We start from the raw sequence: 5470 nt of genomic DNA, 5'->3' as shown, positions 1-5470 counted from the left end.
GGTCTAGTGGCTAGGATTCAAGGCTTTTCCTCTGAGACCTGACCTCCATCACTGGCCAGGAACTGAAGCCTTGCTTCAAGCTGTTGCAGGCTGAGGCCACTCAAGATCAGAACCAGGAGGAGTATTACTTTGCTAGGAAACTGTAACTAAATGGTAGAAATGTATTGTCTCATGGTTCTGGGGGCTTCAAGTCCAAGATCAAGATGTAGGCAGGGTTGGTTCCTTCGGAGCTGCAAGGAAGCCTTTGTTCCATGCTTTCCTTCTAGCTTCTACTGGTCCACTGGCCATCCTTGGTGATCCTTGGCTTGCTGCACATTGATCTGTCAATCTCTGCCTTCATCTTCATGTGGAGTTCTCTTTATATGTGTTTCTGTGTCCAAATTTCCCCTTTTTATAGGGATGTGAGTCATATTGGATTGGAGGCCCTCCTCCTCTAGTTAACCTCATTGAAACTAATTACATCTTCATGTGTGCATGTGTGGGTGCTCAGCTGTGTCCAGTTCTTTGAGATCCCATGCATTGTAGCTCACCAGGCTCTTCTGTTCATGGGATTTTTCCAGCAAGAATACTGGAGTAGGTTGCCATGCCCTCCTCCAAGGGATCTTCTCGACACAGGAATCGAACACACGTCTCCTGTGACTCCTGCATCACAAGCAGACTCTTTACCTCTGAGGCACCGGGGAAGCCGTAATTACATCTTCAACAACTGTATTTCCAAATAAGTTCATATTCTCAGACACTGGAGATTAGGTTTACAACATGGGAATCATTTTGGCGGTGGGAGGCACAATTTAACCTGTAACTGCAGATATAAAAATTCTTGTGTGAACTGTGTCACGTGCAAGGACTTGGAGTTCAGGAATTTCTGTTTCTCCAGTTCAGACATAAACCAAATGTTTGCTGTGAAATCAACACACCAGTTCCTAAGCTTTGGGCAATATTGTAACTTATACAAAGGAATTCTGGAGATGTTGACAAAACTGGAAAAACAGATGTCTCTAGCCAACGTGAGATCCATGTGAGCCGAGCGGAAGCTTGGGAAATTCAGGTGAACAATACATAAATAACGGGTCTGGGTTGTTTTTTCACTTGCTGTCTACTTTCACTGCCTAATTCACTCCTGATGCTTTTGGCAGACTCAATGCCCTGAGATTTCACAAGTGAACATTTACAGGATGACGGAGAAGCAGAGAGATGATTTAAAACAACCGTATACATGCTCCTGACAAATTACACTGGATTTAAGTCTCCCCGCCTCCCCACCTCCCTTTCCTCCTTCCCTCTCTCCCTTCTTCCTTCCTTCCTCACACTGCTTCTTTTCTATTTATTCTTTTCTTTCTTTCTAGGATCAATTGACAGCTCCTGCCTTCACTTGTTAATTGCTCTTTAGTGATTTTGTTTGCAGCAATTAACTGTAGGGCAGGTTTGGTAATTCGTTCTGTAATTAGAAGCACTTCTGATTAGAAAGGTGTTTCCTTTTCCTGTATTAGGAGCTGCTGCCTGCATTCCCTTAAAAAGAAAAAAAAGCCTGTACTTGGCTGGTGGGGGCTAGAGGGGAGTCACCGGCTAAACACAATTCACAGCAGAAAAGGGGCCTTCTGCTAAGGAAGGACAGCACCTTGCATTCTGCTTCCAGAATCCTCTTTTGCAGCTGTGAGCAGCTCTGACAAGCGTGGAGGGCTGCTCTCCCAGTTAATAAGTCCCAGATCTCGGGCGGGCCCCTCCTGCACCTTTCCAGTCTGCAATCTGGATAATGTTATCCAGGACAATTCAATGCCTGCCAGAAAGGGATCGTCTCCCAAAAGGTTGTCTGTCTGATGTTTTTCCTTTTTTGGGCCAAAGGGACTTTCAGGAATTTATTATTATTTTTTTAAAATATAGTTTATGTTCCAAATGGGAACACCTGTAATCTCTTGTCAAAACAAAAGTTCAAAAAAACCCCCCAAACCCCAGAAACTCCCAAACCTATGAATTGTCTTAAGATTCTCCATCTGCCTTCCCAGACAAAAACCACACACACACACAAACACACACACACCCTAAAACCACACACACACACACACACACACAGCCTTACAGAGTTGAAATAAAACCCAAGTGAAGATCTCCAACTGGAAACAGTTGCTGCCTGCCGATCTTATCCATGGGATCAGCTTGGAAGAAGTTGGGGGTTGTGTTTGTAATCTGTTGTTACCAGAAGTCGAGCTTCTGGGAAGACATAAAAGGATCATAGGTTGTGATTTGCTCTTCTGCATTTTTAGTCTTAACTTCTTCTTTTCTTTCTGTATCTTTGAGGGCTCTGGATTTTGAATCCACACAGAGGGCCTACTTTCAAGGGACCAGGAGGAGTTTGGGAACACTCTTGCTGGATGGATTGGTGACTAGTGGCTGGGCTCCAACAGCTCTGCAAACAGTAAGGCTATTTTCTGTGACTCCCTGTCTCAGGCCCTGCGGTCAGCCCAGTGTGGACTCAGAGGTTCAGATTCATGTGTGGGGTTCTTCCAGTTTGCCCAGAAGTACTCTGAACACCCCAAACAAGCAAACATCTCAGCTCCAGATCTGAGGAGGGGGTTGTCTTTGAAGTGGTTCAATTAAGGTATGATACATATTCAAAATTGCTTTTTATTTAAAAAATTTCTCATGAGTTTGGTACTCTATTTCTTCATATATCTATTTTGGTTTTAAGACTAAAGCTGAGCTTTTCTACCAGATTTTTGATTAAAATTGGTGTTTCCGTGCAGATGGTGTGCACGTCCCCTAAGACCTGGAAATGGGCAGGTGTGCAGAACTGACAAAGAGCATCTGGAGGGAGGAAACAAACACATCTAAATTATCATCAGATCTGAGCTGCCTCACAGAAGGGACTCAGGAACCCTTTGGAATCCCTTTGGGATGATGGCTGCCTCAGACGCTTCTGTTCCAAAGTCTTGTTTCCAGAGGAAACCGTGACCACCTGGCTTCCTAGCAGGGGACTCAGTCCACCTGGCTGTGGGGTTGCTTTGTCCTTCTCAGTTCACTCTTGGAGTCTTGGAGCAGAGGTCTCGAAACAGGAGGAACCCCCTGCTCCCCACAAAATCCTGCCCTGCCCCCAGCCAATACCACTGAACATCTAATGTCAGATGGAACATGCTCCTGTTGTAGGCTTGTCAAGGAAATCTAAATGTCTGGGAATGACTTAAGTCTCTGAGCAATAAGTGGATGCTTGCAGACTTGGGAAGAGTAGCTTGCCCATGTGTATACTCCCTTAATCTCTGACAATCCACAGCACTGGGTTGAAAAGACAATTGGTATTCTCTCCCCTCTTCTCCTCCTTCTGAGGTTTCCTTCCATGCAGTGATGTGAAGAGTAGGTAAAGGGGGCCCTCATGGACTCTTGGACACACAGTTGATTCATTGGGATCACCGTGAAACCAGAGGGAGAAAGGCACCTTACCAGGAAGTGTTGAGCGAGGAAGCTCAATGGAAGTGTGTTTTTTTTTTTTTTTTTTTTTTACAGTTAAGACCTTCCTCAGAGAAAGACTCTCCAATTTGCACATGCTACTTCCCAAACTCAATTCTCCCCTCTCACTTTGTCTATGATTCCTGCTTCTTCATGGAAACATACTCCTCTTGCTGACTGAGTTATGTTCTTTAAATTCCACTCTCTCAACTCCACTTTTACCCAAAATATCACACACAAGATATTTCCAGATATACCTGTCTACCTCCAGGGCCACTTAGAAGATCAAATGTTCTCAAACATACTTAATCTAAAGCTTTCCTCTCATTTAAGTGGCATGCATTTCCCCCTTTAATCAGTACTACTAACGGGGTTGGCGAGAATTCTAGGAAAAGTGCTAAGATCCCAAGAGCATCCGCATTGTTACTGCACAGATCTAAGTCCAAGTGTGAGCTCTGCCACCACAGAGCTATGAGGCTAGAGGTCTCAGAGCCTCAGCTGTTACACCACAAAACTGAAGATAATAATAATGCCCTCATCACAGGGGTGTTGAAAGGATTAGGTAAAGATGACAAATGCTATTTCTAGCATGATATCTGTTACGTCCAAACTTCTAAGCAATTTGGGTTCCTCTATTTCTTTGGAGGAACTAGCTTGCTAAACACATAAAGCCCCACTCCCACCAAGAATCTGTTTAGATTTGGGACAGAAACCCATTGAAACCAATGGTTTAGGGACTTGGCACATTTTACATAAATAAATGAGTTTGGATTATATCCTCATTTGCTAAAAGCCCAGCGGATCTCACTGTTGTTGGGCTTTTATAAAATAAATGAAGGACTTATACTGAGGAAGGCAATGGCAACCCACTCCAGTACTCTTGCCTGGAAAATCCCATGGACGGAAGAGCCTGGTGGGCTGCAGTCCGTGGGGTCGCTAAGAGTCGGATGTGACTGAACATCTTTACTTTCACTTTTCACTTTCATGCATTGGAGAAGGAAATGGCAACCCACCCCAGTGTTCTTGCCTGGAGAACCCCAGGGACAGGGAAGCCTCGTGGGCTGCCATCTATGGGGTCGCACAGGTTCAGACACGACTGAAGCGACTTGGCAGCATACTGAGGAAGAAGTGTGTGAAGAAAATACGTGATCTAGATTTTAAAGCAAAAGATCGACCTTGAATGAAATATCCGGAGTTGACATACAACATCTGCATTGTTCCACTCAGGGTTCTGATAGACCTTCATCTCGCTTCAATCAATATTTCCATAAGTCTATTGGAAGGACTGATATTGAAGCTGAAACTCCGGTATTTTGGCCACCTGATGCTAAGACCTGACTCATTTGAAAAGACCCTGATGTTGGGAAAGATTGAAGGCAAGAGAAGAAGGGGATGACAGAGGATGAGATGGTTGAATGGCATCACCGACTCAATGGACATGGGATTGGGTGGACTCTAGGAGTTGGTGATGGACAGGGAGGCCTAGCGTGCTGTGCGGTCCATGGGGTCACAGAGTCGGACACAACTGAGCGACTGAACTGAACTGGTAACAGTCCTTCCTTCTCTCATCTAGTCTTGAACCTTCACCAAAGATCTTAGTAAAACCTGTTAGAGAATTGTTGTGAGAATTAAATGACAGAACGGCAAACACTTAGCTGACATCATCAGCAAATGTAGCTCTAATTATTTCTGCAACTTGAAATAGAAGGTGAAGAAAGCAGAGCTAGATTGTGTTAAATGTAGGCTCCTAATTATCTTGATTTCCTCTGATCAGCAATTCTCAACTGAGAAGGGTTTTTCCTCCAGGAGACACTTGACAATGTCGGGAGACTTTCTTTTTAAACTTTTTTTTTGTATTGAGGAAGGGAATGGCTTACCCACTCTAGTATTCTTGACTGCTGAATTCCATGGACAGAAGAGCCTGGCAGGATACAGTCCGTGATGGGTCCCAAAAGAGTCAGACATGACTGAGGTGACTTAGTACGCACACATGTGTGGGAGGAAAGATTTTTCTTTCTTCAGTAAATTAGAG

At 44.4% G+C, this 5470-nt stretch overlaps 1 long non-coding RNA gene across 1 annotated transcript; it reads left to right on the top strand.

The window, feature by feature from the left end:
- The first annotated feature begins 1422 nt into the window (after window positions 1-1422).
- Window positions 1423-3986, top strand: LOC129633767 (uncharacterized). The gene is made up of 3 exons (XR_008705271.1): window positions 1423-1805; window positions 2446-2596; window positions 2742-3986. It is a non-coding gene; the product is annotated as an uncharacterized LOC129633767 (long non-coding RNA).
- Window positions 3987-5470: the final 1484 nt, after the last annotated feature.

Source organism: Bubalus kerabau, chromosome 19, assembly GCF_029407905.1.
Source record: "Bubalus kerabau isolate K-KA32 ecotype Philippines breed swamp buffalo chromosome 19, PCC_UOA_SB_1v2, whole genome shotgun sequence".
Lineage (NCBI taxonomy): Eukaryota > Metazoa > Chordata > Mammalia > Artiodactyla > Bovidae > Bubalus > Bubalus kerabau.
Note: the sequence above shows the minus strand (reverse complement) of the source record. Positions and strands in the feature narration are given on the sequence as shown.